The sequence below is a fragment of the Emydura macquarii genome, unplaced genomic scaffold (assembly GCF_026122565.2).
Source record: "Emydura macquarii macquarii isolate MOO-44397 ecotype Brisbane River unplaced genomic scaffold, CSIRO-AGI_Emac_v2 contig_3122, whole genome shotgun sequence".
Lineage (NCBI taxonomy): Eukaryota > Metazoa > Chordata > Testudines > Chelidae > Emydura > Emydura macquarii.
In genome coordinates this window covers 415,640-435,282 of record NW_027133259.1, presented here as the reverse complement: position 1 = coordinate 435,282, position 19,643 = coordinate 415,640, and the positions used below count along the sequence as shown (strand labels likewise).

Here is a 19,643-nt window from a genome sequence, read left to right as displayed (position 1 = left end):
ACATCCCTTTAATCATTTTTAACACTAGTTTTTGGACCACCACTATTATTGCCAATCCTTCCTAAGGTAGGGTGACCAGAGCCAAACACAGTACTGTATCCCTGTTACAAGAGAATTCCCTAGGTGACACCAAACCCTCTCTCTGGCATTAAGTATTACTGGAGTACTTCAATTAGTTGTCCCCCTCTGTATCTATCACCGGGTGCTTTTATGAGTAACCATTCTGATTCAATCATAAAGAGAACTAAGTTAACAATTTATTTAGGGTAACACAATAATAAGGGTCGCTCGGGGGTTAAGTAATAGAAAATGGAGGTAAACTCCAGGTCCCGTACCACAAAACAACCCTTGGCCAAAAGTCCGTTACTTTACAGTTTTGCTTCTCTCTTCCACAGAGTGCTGATCAGGACTGCACCAAGAAGGATGGGCCCAGGACATAGGAACTTTGAAGCAGGAACACGAGGTAAGTATCAAGAATTCTGATGTGGAGGCTGTCCTCTTCTCCTTCCAGGAGGCCATGGTCTTCTCTAATCTTCACTGGAGCAAGATGCCACTCTGCTGCCTCTTCGGTGGACAGCCCCGATCTGATGGCATGTAGACCTTTATACACTCCTGTTGCCAGGCAGATTTTCCCAGCTCTTCCTGCCAAAAGACTAAAAGGGGGGAAAGGCTCCATGAAGAAGGTACTCCAAGATGGAGTCCTAGCTGTTGTATGGCCTTGCCAAGATGGTGACTTGCCTCACCACTATCAAAACCCGGGCATTTGCCTAACTATTTACACCCATTAAAGAGGGGATTTTCCAAAAACAAAACACAAACCCATCATATCCCCTCCTTGATACTGTGGAAGACATAATATATCAGTTTTCCATATGTATCACAACATATGTGTAACAATGTAACATTTTTCACCTTGACAATAGTTTGAACTTCCATGTCAACCATACAAAAGTAATTATCCATGTTATGATTAAGCCAAATTGAACTACCATGATTATGGAGAAGGGGTGAACTAGTAGGTGCCAAGCCTTATCCTATGTAGAAAATAAGTTTCCCCACCAATGAGCAAACAAAGTAGTGTTTCTAAACCCTGCTCATGCTGGCAGTGATTTCATTCATGGCGTGATGCACCAAAATCATTGTGCCTTTTCCTGTTTCCCTTAATTGGTCCAGATGCTGACCAATATCTGGATGTTCAATTAACTGGCTCAATGCAGAAATGTCAGGTCCCAAATGAACCAGTTTCACTTCCTGATACATTTCAAAAGTTTATTCCAACTCATATACTTTAGTAACATTTAATACAAAATAAACATCACAACCAATTATGCTGTACACATTACATGTACAGGTGTTTACAAATTCCTCATGTGTTGCAACAGATTCATATTAAATGAGTTTTATGCTGTATGTGCTCCTGATACATACGCAGTTGTGGTTCGTTGACACAAGGACTGAGTGATTATGGAGAGCAGGTTTTAGATGGTAGTGACACTTTCCAACATCAGGGTTTAGACAGATATGCCCTTCTTGGTAGATGTTATTGTTACAAATATACCCTTTACCGTGCCTCCGTTAACACTTCTCCAAGTCTACTGACGTTCCATCTGATTTTACCTCTTTGGGAACATCCAATGGGGTCAAAGTGGCATTTCCCAGACATAACCCTAATGATATTAGTGGGTATACCCATTCCATTGTGGCATTCCAAACCGTTAAGATGAAAGCTATTACTGTCTCGATCTTGGCGACATACATAAAATTTGGCAGCTCCCACCAGAGCTTGTTCTGGATTTCAAAGACCTTTAGCTTATTTCTGAGCAATCTCCTTAATTCGACTGGGATGTTGCCACTCCAGCCTTCCCTCAAAAAGACACTATTAATGGAGGATAGCCAGGCCTGAGCCTGGGAGCACGCTATGGCGCACACCATGTCATCCTGTAACTTTTGCAACCCTCCTAATAAAACTCTATCGTTTCCCTGCTGGGCCCTAAACCATTCAGGCATCACCTGAGTTATATCATATTCCAAAGTGACAGTTTTCCCTATGAAGAAGATAATGGCTGCTCCAGTCACATCCTGACCTATATTTCTAATCTTGGTGGCTAGGCTTTCAGCATCAACTGCATTTTTGATGCCCAAACCTGTCCCTATGCCACCTAGTATCTTGGCTGCAAAATCTTGCTTCCTTACCACACTACCCTTTGGGTTTAGATCAGTAATCCACATGTGCCACCCTTTTAACGTGGTAGACAGAAATGGTCTGCATTTTTCCTGGACAGATACGATGGACACTGGAATTAAAACACTGACTTTCCTTAAAATGTACTCTGGGTTTACCATAACTTGCCTCTTCCCATTTTCCTTTATAACCAACACACCCATTTGGTAAGGATGTGGTCAAGAAGACACTATCACTTCTATTGCAGAACTTGCCTCAAATTCCTGATGCTCTCCAACTGCTGAATCATCATGCCATACCTGGACTACTTTTTCATTAACAGTGAGTGGTAAACGCCCTATCGGTCACATTTATACAGGGTACCTCCATTCCCTTGAAATGCGAACAATAATCTTGTATATTGGATACTTTACACTTTGTTTTAATTGTCCAATTCTGGTTTGGAAAATGTACATTCATCTTTATTTCGGCGTGATATCCTTCTAAGCTGGATAGAATCCTGATCTGGCTTAACCTGTCCTTCATATTTTTATTGACTTGAAGATGCATGCATGAACATCTCCCAACACACTGTGCTTTTTGAGGATGGGAACATTCTCTCAGTATTAAATCTTTTACTTCCCAGGCACAGCGGGGCTTATGAAGGATCTCAATCCACCTCCTGAATCATCCTCTATTGTTAAAATACCTGAATTCTCCCCTTTCTCTTGCTTCCATACAAGATGACAGAATTGGCCTGCTAGGAATACAAACAAGGAAATGGGCCTTAACCCAGATGGTGGTAGGCTCATTAACGCTTTGATCTTTCTTACTTCTGCACCCATAGGGGGTGCCTTGGTCTCACATGTATAATGCTCTCCTTCATAGATCATCAGTGGGGTTATTACCGCCCATTCACATAAGATACACAATATGAGGTGATTGAGGTCCATAATGCAATCTACGAGAAAACATAACAGGGAATGTGAGATGACAGGTTTCCCATCTCCGGTGGTCATATTTTGTTCTTATCAGATGGGCATCCAGTTTATTAAAGCATGGATTAGCCAGTTTGAATCCGAAGTAACCATATCGGTTGTTGTGGGTCTGTTTCCATCAATACTGCGAGGATAGCCACTGTCTCTGCAGTTTGTGCTGACGGAGGATGAACTCTTCCTTGTAACGTTTTTCCATCCGACAGACAGACTGCTGCATAGCGTGTCTGTGGTTTTCCCTCCACGTATTCACAGGGCCGTTTTAAGACCTTCATAGGTCCTAGGCACACTTGCCTTCGTAGGCCCCCCCGACCGAAATAACTAATTTGATTTTAAGCTATTAATAAATAGTTTTTTAAATAAAAAATTATATATAAACATTTTTTTCATAGGCCCTGAAAGTTTCGTAGGCCCTAGGCACTGTGCCTATTATGCCTAATGGATAATACGGCCCTGCATACGCACTGCTTCAATCAGTAGCCCATATCTCCATTTTGTCCCTCATAGCTTCTTCCAATGTTTTCCCCAAAAGAAATGGAGATTCATATTCCCTGAATTTTTCCACAGGCAGCAGGCACTCATACTCTGCGCCTTGGTCAGAAGCACATAAGGTGCTAATGCTTCTTGCTTCAACTTGTCTATGGTAATCTCTCGATTGATAAGGGTCAAGGTCCAGCCTGCCAACCATGGGTTCGATACCCTTCCCTTATTGGCTTTTCCCGATAACACATACTTCATGGGTGTATGGGATGTGCAAAAGACGATGGGAGATAGTCCAATGATATATTCCCAATATTGTTGGGCCCAAGTTAATGCTAGTGCCTTTCATTCGCATGGTGTCAACTGCTTTTCTACTTCAGACAAATTCTGTGACCCGTATTCTATAGGTCTTGGTCCAATGCCCATATCCTGCAACAATATTGCACTCATCCCTTCAGGAGTGGTGGCTAACTGCAAAATACCCTCTTTAGGGTAGGCCAAAGCTTGGGATGAAGCCAACGCCTTCTTCAATTTTATAAAGGCTTCTTGCTGTGGTTCACCCCAAGTCCACTCCACATCCTTCTTCAATAAGTAGTAAAGGAGTTTTGTTATAAGGGCGTACTTTTCCACGAAGTCAAGGGAAAATCCCGTGAGTCCTAGAAATGTGCGCAGAACACTCACATCCTGAGACACTGGTAATTTTCCTCTTAACTCAACCCGCTGTATGTCGAGACATCTTTCAGTGCCCAAGTTCATACATAGGTATGTTGCAGTCTATGTGACCAGTTGCGCCTTAAGAGGATTAACGAGAAATCTGGTTGAATGTATCTTTCCAAGTACCTCCCCAAGTGTCTCGAGGTTGTCTACTCTTGTCGGAGTGGAGATTAGGATGTCATCGACATAGAACACAATGTATTGTTTGTTCTTCAGATCTTTCTACATCTTGGGGACGTAGCAAAGGTGCGTTGTGTAGGCCCTGAGGTAGTCTTGTAAAAGTGACCTGCTGATCGGCAAATGTGAAAGCCAACTTGTGTTGGTCCCTTCATCTACCGGAATGCTAAAGAAAGCATTGGCCAGGTCAAACACTGAGACCCTCTGGGTCCCCGCTGGGATGGTTATCACCACATCTTGAAACTTTGCCACCACTGGTGCCAAATGGGGTGTCATTCTATTCAACCCATAGTCCAGGGTGAGTTGCCACGTTTTCCCATCTGCTTTCTTTACTGACCAGATAGGAGAGTTGCACTCAATATATTCAATATGAGAGTTGCTCAATATATTCACTAACACTCATTGGTTTTTTCAAAGATTCGATTATCTGCCACAGACTTTCCTCCGCTTGTGGGGGATACTTGCATTGTTGAAGCAGCTTAGGATCCAGACCTAGGATCCAAACCACATTCTCAGTCCTGCTGCAATGTAGCTTGTTCTTTGCAAATGCAGTTAAATATGAATGTGTCACTTCCCTGAGGTCTGGTTCCCAGTCAGGCAGCTTGAGGTCTAACAGTGCCTTTACAGCAGCGACTCTGAGAAGCTGCCACGACAAAGGACTCCATACCTTCTCCCTGTGACAGGATAGCTCGACTGGGCAGATCAGTGATGGCTCCAATCCTCTCTAAGGAATCCATTCCCAAAATACCATCTAAGGCTTGGATTCCAAAGGTAGCATCAAATATTCTCGATCCCAAGGAGCACTCGATAGGATTTGTAAAGGGAATTAAACTATTCTTCCCAGTGTAGCCCTCCAGGGTTTTCCATTCTTTGATGGGTAATTCCTTTGTCAAAGGACATCCCTTGGCACATATAATAGACACCGCAGCACCAGTATCCACTAAGAAGTCTTGCCTCATTTTAAGCCCCAGAAAAGCTTCTTGGTGCATCTCATATGCAGACCTGATCTTGTCCTGCATTACCGCGAGGGGCATGTTAAGGAGATCCACCAGAACTAAAGTAATCTTTGGTGTGGGCAACAGACCCTGCAATAAGGTGTGTCTAAACTCGGGAGTATCTGGCTGCACAGTTCCTGCCATACAAAATAAAACCTTTTTCTGTAAAATGTATTTTTCTGGCCTTTCATAAGCTTTCTGTTTGTCCAAATAAAGCCTCCCAATGAGGCTGGGTCCCAGAAAATAAAACGTATATTGTCCTTTTAATACCTCTAATGCATCAGCTATGGACCCCATTTGAATTTTGGCCGGGAGGGCATTAAAATCCTCCACAGCCATGCACTCTCGTGCCAGTGCAGTTAGATCTTCCATATTCAAATTATGAATGCCACCGGCACGACCAACCCAGTCCACTATGGTCTCACGGTTGAGTGAGCCCATAGTCTTACCCATGGCCCTAGCTTGTTCCGGTGTGTACACCCAGAACTCATTCCTCATTTCATTGGGTTTGCCCCGGCCTGCATACTGTACCACTGTGGTTGTCACCGGTGCCAGTGGTAGCCCAACCGTTCGGCCTGTGCTGAGACCAGTTGTAGGCAACCCATTTTCCTCTAACTCTGAAGGGGATGGAGGGAGATGTGCAGTATCCCCCTCTATGAGAGTCTGACTCACTGATACTTGATTCTGGGGTTCCACTCCCTGAGTCAGGGCTGGAACTACTGTAGGCACCGCTAAATCGCCTTCCCTTTAAAGCGGCAAGCATTCCCTTCATTTCTCTCAGCCTTTTTTCTAATCCTGTCACATGCCTTTCACAGGCCGAGTGGTCTGCCCCACTCTAGCGGGATTCTTTCAGTTCCCACAGGAGACTCCTCACCAGGACTCCTCCTGGCCATCGGCGAGCTTACTGACCTTTTCTTTCCATGCCAATGCTTGCCTCGTCACTATCAAAACACGGGCATTTGCCTTATTATTTACACCCATTAAAGAGGGGATTTTCTAAAAACAAAACTCACATGCCAAGTGAGGGTGTACCACTGACTGGACCTTGTAATATAACTTCTGTGGGAGATTTGGTGAATTACATGTACTGAGCTCACCTCTACTAAAAACATTTGGAACTGAACTTGGTAAAATAGTCACCTGCACTTGTTGTCTTTGATGATTTATGCATAAAATCAGTTTTTAAGTTTTTACAAATTAGTTTTGAATTATGAATAGATTGAAAAAAATTAATAATTTTCAAAAGTGAAAAACCCACACTTCACAATCATTATTTTATATTTATTTGTATCATGATCGCTCATAACAACCCCAATCAGCAATTAGGGCTGCATTGTGCTAGGCACTGCACACACACACACACACACAATAAAACTCCAGTCCCTGCCCCAGAGCTTGCAATTTAAGTAATGCAAGTTTTCAAAATCTCATAGTTCAAATATGGCTTGTCTAATAAATTTAGAAAACTTCACCTAAAAGAAAAAAAACGGTCCACTGAATATAGTGGAATGGCCTATTTGACAAATATTATGCAAGGCTCCCAGAAATAGGTTTTGCATTTTTCTTGGAAGGCCCTGAGGTTTCAGGTCAGATGCTGAGCAAGTTCTGTCACACATAAGTCTCACTCTAGAGGTTGATAGTTCCACTGTTCTAGCAAAATTTAGGTGTTGTGGGAGGTCATAACCGTCCAGGATGAGACAGTTCATCATAACTTGGGCCCCATCTCTCCAGTGTCCCTCGTTTTATAGACTCATTGACTCACAGAAGAGACCATCATGATTGTCTAATCTGACCTGCACATTGCAGGCCACAGAATCTCACCCACCCACTCCTGTAATAGACCCACCTCTGGCGGAATTACTGAAGTCCTCAAATCATGATTTAAATGCTTAAATTACAGAACATCCACCATTTACTCTAGTTTAAACCTGCAAGTGACCCCTGTCTCATGCTGCAGAGGAAAGCAGGAAATATCCAGGGTCTCTGCCAAGCTGAACTGGGAGAAAATTCCTTCCTGATCCCAAATATGGCAGTCAGTTGGACCCTGAGCATTTTGGCAAGACCCAACAGCCAACACCTGGGAAAGAATTCTCTATAGTAACTCAGAGCCCTCCCAACCTAGCATCCCCTCAGCAGCCATTGAGGATATTTGCTCCTGGCAGAAAAGTGTCCAGTTGTTCTTCAGAAGATATTTGGAGACCCTGTGACTGAACTCTGGCTCACTTTCATTCAAGCTAATCTGTCATTTTTGCATGACAATAAAATTGCTGGAGGGGGAAGATCACTATGCAGTGGAATTTGCTGACATCCTTAATCTGGAAAAGAAGCTTTCTGCAAGGTACGAGGAAGACTTTGTACCAGTTTTGGTAAGAAAAACACTAAAGGAGCAAGAAGGGGCTGGGGTCTTGACACACGAGTCATACTTTAATGTTTCTTGATCTTTATTTTGACACATCAATTAAATACATACATGCATGGGGAAAACACACAGGCGACCTTAAAGACCTGCATTGTCTGCATTTGAAAAAAGTGCCTGCAAGGTCTGAGATTAGGCAGTCAAACTTCTGCAAATGAAATGCCTAAACGTAACAATTGATCAAGATGCTCTGTTTGATGAAGCGACTTTTCTTAATACATTTTTAAGAGGCAAACTAGGCAAATGGAGTGCATGTGCTACGTCGGTTCCTTACAAATGGAATGCAGTCATGATGTATATCACAGAATCCAAGGTACCCCACGTTAACCTGAAAAAACTAACTGAAGTGATGGTCTGTCTGCCAGGCAGCAATGCACCTGTTGAAAGAGTGTTCTTGCTGATGAATGACGTGTGGACGGCGGAGAAATTGAGATTCAGTGGACGAACTGTGAAAGCCATTCTGGTTGTGAAAACGAATTGTCCTGTCTAGAATTCATGGAAAAGCTCACCAAGAATGATATTCTCAAGCAGATACATTCATTGGCAAAATACTCCAATTAAAGCAAGCTTACTGTTCTGTTGTCAGCCTTAAGGATAATACTGGTAAGTATTTTTTCTGTGTTTACGGATTGAACGTGAGAAATATGATGTATTGAAATTAGCTATAGCTATGTATAAAAATATGTTCATAACATCTGTTTTTACATAACATTTATTTCTCAAAAGCAGTAATTACCCGCTACCTCCTCCCGCCCCTAAAAATATGTGCCAAGATATCATTCCAAAAATCTGGTCAGCCTAATATATAGGGCTTGATCCTGTCTTAAATGAAGTCAGTGGAAAAACTCCCATTGATATCTATGGTGCAGGATCAGCTCCACACTGAGCATCTTCCTGGGAACAGAGCTTCATTGCATGTTTGGGGTTTAATTCTCCTTTTCTCTACAACACACATACAGCTCACTACATACACATATACATGCCCCAATAAATATCCTCTTTTTTGCTCTCTTGGTACTATGTGTATGTTTGTTGGGGGCAGCAGGAGATGTTGCTGTGGCATGTCAGAGATGGAGAGGCCCCTAGAAAGTAGTGAGATGCTGAGGGGGTTGTTTTGGTGTGTGTGTGTAGTTGAGAAAGAGGGAGAGGAGGGATTGCTGTTGTGCAGTGTGTGGGTAGAGAATGGCTGTTGCTGCCACGTGTGTGGGAGAGAGACCAGGACTGTTTTGGATAGGATGTATTCGTATGGTAAGAGAGACAGGTTGGCTGTTGGGATGTACATAGAACAGAGAAAGAATGAAAGCTAGGATTCAAATAAAGGCAGCAGGAGAGATTTTTTCAGTCTAGTAGGGGCTGTGAAAAGTGTGGATTCAGTTGTTTATTCTTTGTGGTTCAGACCCCCCCCCCCATTCTCCCTTGGGATGTCTGGACCCTGATTGTCACAACTACACTTGTTAGTTCCTAGCTATTGTTTAATAATTACTTTTTAAAAAATGTGTTTAGAGGGAATTAGAGTATTGTTTGAGTAGTTGTGGGAAAATATGGGTTTTAAGGAGAGATTTCAAGGAGATGAAAATAAATAAAAGAAGGAATAAATTGCATGGCCTGCACTGCTAGGGATCATTGCTTGGTCTGATACCAGCAAATATGTTAACAAATCCATATCCTCTCCTTGTGATGCTTCCCAATATCATATAGATCCTTCTGATTTGAGAATTTAGTTCAGTTCCTAAATCTGCAGGTCTGTTTAGTTATTGCAACAATAGCTAGAAATACTCAAGATATCCAAACTTGCCCTGGAAAGAAATATTTTTCAGAGAAAAATACCCTAGGAAAGAAAATTAGAGGCATAGCATTTGAACATTTTAGGACAACAACCCTTGGGCCATAATCTGATCATTTTATGCAAGTAGTAACGTACTTCTCAAACAGTCCCATGGAATTCATTCACCAACTAAGGCTATGTCTACACTGATGGCGGCAAAGTCACCGCCATCAGATTGGACTTATCTGGATCGACTGAGCAGTCAGTGATGACCTGCTCAATCAATCCAGAAGTCAACATACTAAGACCACCTTCTCAAGTGGTGTAGCGCTGCGTTGACGGGATTGCAGTTTCCGTCGGCGCAGTGCAGTGAAGATGGCACACAGAAGAGACGCACGGAAATTGACGGGAGTTACGCAAGTTTTTTGCGTACTTTGCATAACTCCGGTCGACTGCCGCCGAATCACAGAGGTAAGTGTAGACATAGCCTAAGATACTACTTGTTGGAGTAAAGATATCAAAATATATCCTCTTATGAATGGGTGAACACTGGAAGTACCCACAGGAAAATCCTGCATTATGCAGCACCATTCTCATCTATCAGCACCAGTGGAAATTATCAATGCTAAAAATTTTACTAAAAGGAGAAAAGAGGGATAAAAGATCAGAGTACAAGAGAGAGAGACTCAGAACATCTCCTGTTTGGGGTTATTCCTTATGACTAGGTGAAAAATTAGCACAGAGCTATTAAATGGACTAACAATTTTTGCTTTATTCACCAGTAATCAGCTTGCACAAGATCTATCTACTGACTGACATCTAGTGGAGAGAACACAATACTCTGCAGAGCTGAATAAAAAGTCCTAATTTTACACTTTTACAAAGCAAATGATTATACACAGTTCATTAATTTCAATTTACAAAGCTTATCATAGGCCATGTGTGCCTGTCATAATTTAAAAATGCAGTCACATAAAATGGTAAAGTCAGCAGCAGTTCCACTTACCTTACACCAAAATGAAATTAACACCCAAAAAATAACATATCGAAATTAATTTTTGGAATATTTCTGAACATTAGTCCCCTATTGCTTTAAGCAATGTTACTTAAAATAGCATTATCAGTGATCAACAAGAAGTTACATGAAATTACATCTCAAAATATTCACTAAAATAATCAACAGATTAAGAGCTAGGAACTAATGGGTTCAGTCTTAACTCTCCTAAATCATTTACTTTATTTCTGTGTCAGTTTCCCCAACTGCACACACAGCTTGATGCTTACTCACAGAGGTGCAATGAGAATTCATTAGTTAATTTTGGTATAGCATTATGAAAAACAAACATGCATATAAAGGTAAATTCATTTATTTTATTAGGACTACTAAGTGTTTGATTTTTACTAAAGAACGAACAAGTATTAGAATTAGAGTAAAAATAACTTCCTCAGAAGACATGGAGAATTCAGTCAGCACAGTGTATTTGGGATTTAATCCTCATATTCAGAGCTTTTCATTTACTAGGCAAGGAAACCACCAAGGACCTGCTATCATCCACAGAGTCCTGAACAAAGGAAAGATACTTTTTCAATCGACATGTAAAGGGATGCCACAAGGTTCAGCTTATTATACCTCTGAAGGGAAGCTTTGATCTATTCATATTTGGTATTATTTTTCCACAGTATCACGTTACCAGAGTGGAGATTTTTAAACAGCTTAGTGATACAGACACATTGTTTTTAAGAAATCAGCCATTTAACTTTACTAAACAACCAAATACAGAGATTAAATCAGCCATGCTCATTCTTCATAGACTGGCTACAAGATTTGGCCTCTGCGGAATTCATAACTTTGATTTAAACTAAATATCTATAAACCTTCACCTTTTATTAAAAAAAGCTATTACTTGGAGAAATTTTTGCTGGTACTCAGATAATTCTATTACTTGCATCAACTCCTTGCAGTTCCTCTGCATATTGAACAGAACAACTTAATTGATAATTTGATTCCTTTAGTATATAACAACTGATAAAAAAAAAGTTTCTCTCCTTTTTATACAGGATGGGAATCAAAGGGGATTTAGTTGTAATTTTCCCACCTCATGCATGGATGAAAGAAAGGCCAGATGAGGCCATATACAAGTACTCCAAACCATAGAGAGGCCCAGACTCTCATCTCAATAGGACAAAAGCTCTGCTCCAGCATGTGTACTATCTAACGTGTCATCTAGTTACTAGCACTAGAATAGGTTTTTTACTACACACATTACACCACATACTTACCTGTGTACTTGGACACAATCATACAATGTATTATAAATTTCAAATGTGCTAGATATTTTCTTTTGTATCAACCTGTAAATATTATACAAATAGTAACAAATGACATATTAAAATTTCTGTTAGAGATGGATGAAGCTTTTTTTTTTTTTTGGACTCACCTGAATAGTAGCTGTTGATATTCACTGAATACAAACACTGATTTCCATCCTGGAGAGGGTAGAGGGGCGAGTGAGGTAATAGGAAGAGGGTGTTGGCTAAATGATGACTTGGAGGCAGGAAGAAGGAGGGGGACTCAGATACCAGGGGATCATGGCAAGAGGTGCTGGGTCATAGTAAAAAATGGCTAGTGCCATGTGGAAGCAGATATTTAAAGTATCTGGAACAGATTCTGCGCCCTTTGAAGTCAATGGGAGATTTGCCATTGACTTCACTGGGAGCAAGATCAAACCCTCTGTATTTTGTTTTTGACTCATATTCATCCAAATATTGGTAAAATGGCTGGATTTGTATAAATGTGAATAAAAGGTTTGTCATATCCCTGGGGCCACATTTAGAGATAACATATATGGTGGTGATACAAGTTACACATTGGTAATTGAGTGTTAGGGCTTGTTTACACTTACCTCGGAGATTCGGCGGCAGTCGACCGGAGTTACGCAAACTACACAAAAATCTTGCATAACTCCCATCGACTTCTGTGCTTCTGTTCTGTGCGCCATCTTCACTGCACTGTGCCACTTGAGATGGTAGTCTTAATATGTCGATTTCTGGATCGACTGAGCAGGTCTTCACTGATCGCTCAGTCGATCTAGATGAGTCGATCTGACGGCAGTGAAGACATAGCCTTAGTGATATACATTAGTAGAAGTTCCATGATGAGGGGAAGAAGGATAAGGTTGTAGCAGAAACAGCAAGATCCAGGACAGTGCAAGATGAAGTAGGTCCCCACAGTCTTTGGGCCTGATTTTCTATTGTGTTATTCCTATTTTAAGATAGTATAATTCAAGCCCGTTATTTTACACACCTATCAGGGTTGTTTCTTCTGCTTTATATCCGTTCACCCCTCAATGTGCAACTTACCAATTTATACTCTCATTCATTTACTGAAGTGTAATTTACACCACTATCTTCACAGTTTGTAAATGTAGGCCCTAGTTTCCAACGTATTGTCATGTTTTTCATTGGTCAATAGAACAGTCACATGACATGTCAAAATTGAATCAGAGAGGCAGTGTTTCTTAATAGAAGACAAAGGTTCATACAATCATGTTGTTAAACAGGGAATCTGGGTATGGCGTATGCCTTCATTCCTGAAGAAAGGAGTGCCTAGTAAAGAGGAATCTATTATAAATCACATTTTTAGTGAGAATGGCAAAGCTGCACAAAACTCTTGCCTTAGGGAATCTGTCTAATTTGTCATCTAAAATTCAGTCTCCTGATAGAAAACTAGTCTATTCATGCTGCATGGAGACTAATTACTCACAGAAAGAATCTCTTCAGGGAACCGTCAACAATGACATAGTGTGGCATAATCATCATGCAGGATTTCAAAGCTTCCACAATCTGTTTTCCCCCTGCTCATTGTGCCATGCCTTAGCCATGCATCAGTTCCCTATTTCTCTCACACATACACATCACTTCACAACCTGGTGGGTGGGGTCTCCTAAAGAGAAATAAGTAGCATCATCATGTGTTATTCCCAATAAACTGAAAAATAGGATGAGAACTTGCTTTGTCTTTTAGACAGGATTTTCCATTTCTGTGTTATAACTGGAAATAGTGCATCACTAGTGGCAATATGGAAGGTGCAGTGAATATGAAAGTCAAGCACTATATCTACAGAGATAACTTGCCTAATTTTTTTTGAGTGTATAAGTGTAATTATTCCCATACAGTGTACACCAGTGTAAAGCAGAAGAAAAGCTAATCAAGTGGAGTTATACCAGATTTGTAACTTATGCATAAGAGAAGAATTTGTCTCTATGAGTCTTAGAGGTAATAAAAGCCACTCTGATAATTTTCTAACTACAAACCATAATTTATTTCCCAAAAGAAAGATGAAAGATATATAATGGAATGAAATTAATCTGCTATTAGTGGACCAAATTCTCAGTGTCCTGAACACCTGTCTTTCCTATTGATATCAATAGACACCTCAGGTGTTCAGCACCCTTCAGGATCTAGCCCAGTCCTTAGGTCCTTACTCAGGTATTGATGAAAGTGAGAGTGTTGCTAGAGTAATGGCTGGATCCCAAGAGGAGCTGATCACCCACAATTATAATTTAAATCGAGTATAGCAGTGCTCGACACATCTCAGGATCAAGTAATAAGTCATGATCCTACAGGGTGCTCAGCCCATAGAAGCAGACAGTCAGAACTTCACAGGATCAGACCTGAGGAAAGGACTTCAGGATTGGGTTCATTTTGTTTAAAAGGAAACTAATGCTCTTGCTGAATAAGGCTTAAAACAGATATAAAAATGTTGGGTCAGGAAAGGGTGTATTCAGCCAAAACCATATCTGCTTTTGTTTTACAACAGTAGGTTTAAAACAAAATCTTAGTTAAGATGCTATTCATTACCAGAAATCATTGTTGTAATTAAATAAGCATAGAATGTGCTGTTGCTGACTAATTCAGATCATGATTCAGCAAAGTACTTAAATGCATGGTTAACTGTAAAAATGTGAGTAGTCCTACAAAATCCTTACAATGGGACTACTCATATGTTTAGAATTAGGCATGTGTTTAAGTACCTTGATGAATCAAGGCCAGACTGCTTTATTTGATTCATAAATGACATCAATAAGTAGTTATTTCTCAAGGAGTATGATATAGAAAAAGGAGCATAACTATCCAAAAAAGGCACTGTTAAGTGTTTGCTTTTAAATAAAAGAAACTTTTGAAATATTAAATAAAGAGAGATTACAATATCCAAGTCACTCCAACCCACCTCAAAAATAGTGATATGAATTAATGATTTACTCTAGGTTTATACATCTATTTGCTTTAGTATTCATAAAAATGCTTTGTTACCTTAGCAGCCACAACATCACACATAATTTAGTCTATCCTTGATCTAAAGTACACCCTCTTAAGGAAATGCATACAGTTTCTCATGAGAACACTTTTTCCTTTTTCATTGTTTGTAAAGGAGGAAATAATGAATTGGTTTGTTCTGAATGGGCCATTTTTGATCTTTTCTTTTCTTCCCATTACTAATGATATCTGAGATTTAAACACCTATCAACATCTAACTCAGCCACCCGATTCACAGGACTGTTCTAACAATGCCCTCAGTCTTAACAGAGAAGCACCTAAATTTTACTCACTTTATCAGTCTTGAAATATCATCCACCCCTTTCTAACAAATTCATTAAACTACAAAAGGTTAGTTTCTTCCCTCCCCCCCAATCCTCCATTTAAACATGTAGAGCCTGATTCTCCACTGCCTTACATGCTCTGCACTCATTTACACAAGTGCAAAAAACATATACTCTGATATGCTAGCTTTTTACTTTGACTTTGCACTCACATGGCTAGATTCATAGTTGCCCTGTGGCCCCCTTTGTGCTGATGTATATGGCATAAGGGGATTGCAAAGTAGCTGCATGGCCATTTTCCCAGCTTCTCCTAGGGAATAGCTTGGCAGAAGAAGACTTCTGTGGAAGCTGCGTACCCAGCCCTGTGCCTTTCCCTACTTTGAAATAGGCTCTTGTGCAGAGGATAGCTGGGAAGCAAGGCAGAGTTGGGAGGAGAGTGGTTAAGATATTCTTAAATCCTGGTAAGTCTGCACCATTGCAAATTCCAGAGGGACCATTGCAACAGGGACACAAGGACCGCCCTCATCTGTCCTGGTGATTGAGCTGGCCCATGACAGTTCCCAAGCATGGGGAAGCACAAACTACTTCCTTTCTGTCCCTCTCTGGCATAGTACCACCATGGGGATGAACACCAGGAATGAGCACAGGTATGAATGACAATACAAGGTGGAAGGCACTGGAGAGTCAGGCCCTTGGAGAATTTAATGTTCCAGAGAAATGAAATGATGAACAGCCTTAGAAACTATCCACTGAGCAGGTACAGCTCAGGCATGAGCAATGCAGACTTCCCCATGCTACCCTGCTAATATCAGAAACAGCAAGACGACTTGTCAAAGGGTGTGGTTTACGTGGTAAATAAAAGTTCATTCCAGATGTTAATTTTTTGAATTAGAGGTTTATGTATACAGACATAGAAGAAGAAAACAAATAAACACAGGCTTACAGCCTCAGAATAGTCACAACGCTCATTACTCAATATCACTTACTTATACCAGATCACCTCTTGACCTCTTCCTCCCAGTGAACTGAATTTAGGATGATCTGGTTCTTCCCCTCTCGAGCCAAATTTCACAGACGTGCCTTGCTCTCCAAGTCACAGTCACACCTTATCAAACAGTCACTTCGCTGTGTCATTTTACCTCCAAGAAGATCCCTGAACAACAGCATTTCATTTGTTCTGTGGCAGTCAGGGGGTCTCACCAAGAGGAAAATACTTTTACAGAACTACCAGGAAAGAGCAGTAAAATAAGGTGTGACAGACTGACAATTTGCTGCAATATCTTAAATGAATGTTATTGAATTAAGTTAAACATGATTGAATTAGGTTAGTACCTTTGGGGTTCATTGTATTCAAAATGGAACTGTTTAGGTGTTATTGTGGAATTGTATGTTTTTCCATGGGAACTGTGAATAGGAGAACAGCAGGGGGTGATTAGGCACATTTGTTTAGGCTGTAACATCTCTGGAGAAACCACCACCCTGGAAAAGTGCACATAAACTAATTCAAACTGGATTCTCCAAGGACCAAGAGACAAAGCAAAACGTTTTGGATAAATAGCATGGTTTGAAACTGGCTCAAGGCCTTCTTCCTGTAAATGGACAGGAACCCTGGTTCATGGAGGGCCCCAACCTTTGGGTAGCATTGGAAGGACTGGGTGTACTGATGCCCCATAAGACAGTTTGCTTGTTCTGCACTGAAGCTGTGATGCACTTGTAACCATACGCAATCCCCTTGTGTGGATGTTTGAAGTGCTGTTCCTGCCAGAATCCGTGTTAGAGCTGGTGTTAATTCTTAGCATGCATGTAGGTTTTGTATTGTTTTAATGTTCTCTGTAATGCTTTTTACCTTAAGAATAAAGTAGGCTGCACAGGAAGTGCTGTGTGGTACCTTATAACTGTAGCAATGATACCTGCTAACCATCTCTGAAGAGAAAGCAAGTGTCCTTGGGCAACCTGTCTGTGCTGCAAAACAGAAGAGTGAAGGCAGAGAGCTATGTATCCTGGAAATACCCTGGTCAGAAGGGAGAGAAACACAGGTCTCCACCCAGGAGAGGCAACAGCTGGGGATCTGGAAGCCTGAGAGTGCATGCTGTTGCTGGACCACTTAGGGGAAAGCAATGGTGCAGTTGCCCTGAACTGTGACACAAGGGAAGCCAAGCTGCTAGACTGAATATATAAATTATCAAATTGATTACAGTCGTTCTTTGATATAAAAAAAAGTACTGTTAATTATCTCAGGTTTTTTTAAAAGAAACAAAAGTAAACATTTAAATCATGCAAACCAGACAAGAAAAGACTAACCAAGCCATTAAACAAAAATAACCTGTGCATGTGAATGAGTTTGGCACCATGGCCAGAACAGACTCTGTTAGACCTACCAAGAGTGTTAATTCCAGCCTGTCTGACTATCTATTGGTGCATTTTTAATGAAACCATCATAATATCTGGATGTCAAGTATAATTACATACAATCATAATTGTTTATAAAAGATACATGGGCTCCCTCATTCTGCAATAATTCAGATAACTCTCACTAACATTACCAACAAATGTAAAAATAAAAATGCCATGAAAATAGTATAAGGCCATTCTTCTCTCTTCCTACCAGTTTATAAATCTTTCGGTCTTAAAGCTAGCTAAAATTTTCCAGATTTCAATTTTGGGCCAAAACATTTTCCTCAAAATTTTGATTTTTGATGAAAAAAGGGGATGAAAACTTGTGGGAAAAAAATCACTCTTTTTCAGCTAGTTATAGAACTTGTTGAAATTTTCCAATTTTCAAGATTGTGATGAAAAATTTCCTCAAAATTTTAATGAGAAGTGAAACATTCATGAAAAATGTTCGGATATTTTTACTAGCTTCATTTTAACCAATGATAAAGTGCCTGTCTGCTTGGTAAATCATCCAGTCTGGAAACAGAAATCGTAACATGACCACAGCCATCAGTCAGACAGCTTGAATATGAAATTGTGAATGTCAATTAGTCAAAGGAAGAGGCCCAGGGAACAATGTGAACATCTGTAGACTGAATTTTTTTAATCACAAGATGTAAGAAATGCTAAATTGACTAAATAAATGGTTCTTTGTAAATTGTTCACTTGGCCCTAAACTGAATATGATCTCGACTTGTATATGACTACAGTGCACATCAAGAAGGTATTGTGCGGCAGCTGCCTCTTCTAAAAGGAATGGTGACAATCATCTGTGAAGTACAAATGACTGCTGAAGCCATATGCGGTTCAGAAGTGTCCCTACATTGCAAACCTGGAAAAGAATGAGATCACACTTCCATCACTGGGAGCAGATATCACCCACACACGTTATCTGATCGCTTCCTGAAAGAAATGAGCACATCCATCATATTTGGACTGAGTTTCAGTTAGTTTGCCCTATCTTGGCTGGTCATTGAAAGCGGCCAATCAGATTTGATGAAAAACATCTATTTTCCCATGACACTACAGCCCACTGTTTCATTGGAGAATTAAGTCATTTATCAATATAACAAGTACAGCACCTGCAGCGGCAATGCTACCTTCCACAATGTGTCAACAATAGCAGGTAGAAGATAGCTCTGCCTCCATGGCCATTCAGTCATTGGTTTCACCACAGAGATCTACCAACTAAGGTTGTAGTTATGATGATGGGTTTTGTGATGTGGACATCTGCCCACTAGGAACTGAATTTAGACCAATTTCAGACTGGCTACCGAAACAGCCACCAGATATTTATTAATTATTATTTATTTATTTGTATTGAGGTTGTGCCTAGAGGTCCCAGCTCCATTGTGCTATACACTGTACAGAGATATAAGAAAGAGATGGTCCCTGCCTTGATTATCTTACAACAGATTAACATCACTACCAACCTAGGCAAGATTTGAACTAAGGACCGTTAGATCAAAAAGGTGTTGTATGTTATTAATAAGTCCCTATACCATCTAATCCTGCCTCCTTCCTTTCCCAGCACCATTTAAGATTAGTTTTCCTAAAACATGCAGGGAGCAATACCTATGACTCTTTTGCTAACTGCAGTTGTATGCATAACCCTTTTTTGGCACCATGAAAATTTGGTGAAAATTATTACTTAGCAATAGGTAGTCAGCATTGCAAAGGATTCAGCTCATTTAGGAATAGAATGTAGTCTTACTACTAGCCCTGTGAAAACAGAGGCTGTAAGAGAACTACTTCAGAAGCAGTCTGTGATAAATTGGGGACTCCATCCTTACAGTTTATGAATTCTGGTTCATATTGTAAAGTTGTTAGGAAAAATGTCTGTATCGTGGTATGCTTCTATGTCTATGTGTTCCACCATACCAGGGACAATGGAGAGATGTTAACAA

General features: G+C 40.5%; 1 long non-coding RNA gene across 1 annotated transcript in view; it reads right to left on the bottom strand.

Annotated features, from left to right (window-relative positions):
• Positions 1 to 235: 235 nt before the first annotated feature.
• The window catches only part of LOC137141877 (uncharacterized), a 46,089-nt gene continuing 26,681 nt past the window's right edge, over positions 236 to 19,643 (bottom strand). The window contains exon 2 of the long non-coding RNA XR_010916756.1: positions 236 to 653. This is a non-coding gene — a long non-coding RNA (uncharacterized lncRNA). The remainder of the gene's footprint in view (positions 654 to 19,643) is intronic.